Raw genomic sequence first — 545 nt, 5'->3', positions numbered from 1 at the left:
GAATGCGCGAGCACCCACCCTGCATGGCTTCCGGACTCCGTTCTGAATCAGGTGTCCTCCATTCTTTTTCACTCATGGCATCCTCGGCTGCACCCTGGTGTTTGAGGGGATGCCCCCTGCACGCAGATTCTGTACTGTTCTGTAGATGAACAAAGACCCTAGCGGAGGCATGGGACTGCTGGGTAAGCAGCGTGCAGGGCCGCCCAGTTGTATTCCTGGGCTGCCACTCCAGACTGAAGGTGGAGCTTCGAGGAAAGACTTAGCAGTCAGAAGGGGTGACATCTACTAGCTGTGCTGGGATCATTTCCTGATGGCTGTCAGAGACAGAAGTGATTCTGAATTTGGGAGTGTCCTGCTGTGGGATTAATTTACAAAGGGGTGCTATATCCTGTGATATAATGAAGGCACGAACCTGGGTGCGTCTGGTACATTCCAGGAGGTACTCACCCAGCATGTGCAGTGCCGGCGTGACCTACCGAATGCAGGCTTGCCGTCTAGAATCGGATAGAGTTTCCTAAACGCTGACAGCTAGAAAACAGCAGGAA

At 53.2% G+C, this 545-nt stretch overlaps 1 protein-coding gene across 1 annotated transcript in view; it reads left to right on the top strand.

The window, feature by feature from the left end:
• The window catches only part of SERPINA10 (serpin family A member 10), a 21,388-nt gene that overhangs the window by 1,026 nt on the left and 19,817 nt on the right, over positions 1-545 (top strand). The gene's annotated exons all lie outside the window — the stretch shown is intronic.

Source organism: Lipotes vexillifer, unplaced genomic scaffold (genome assembly GCF_000442215.2).
Source record: "Lipotes vexillifer unplaced genomic scaffold, Lipotes_vexillifer_v1.1 scaffold1017, whole genome shotgun sequence".
Taxonomy (NCBI): Eukaryota; Metazoa; Chordata; class Mammalia; order Artiodactyla; family Lipotidae; genus Lipotes; species Lipotes vexillifer.
This window is presented reverse-complemented; position numbering and strand designations above follow the sequence as displayed.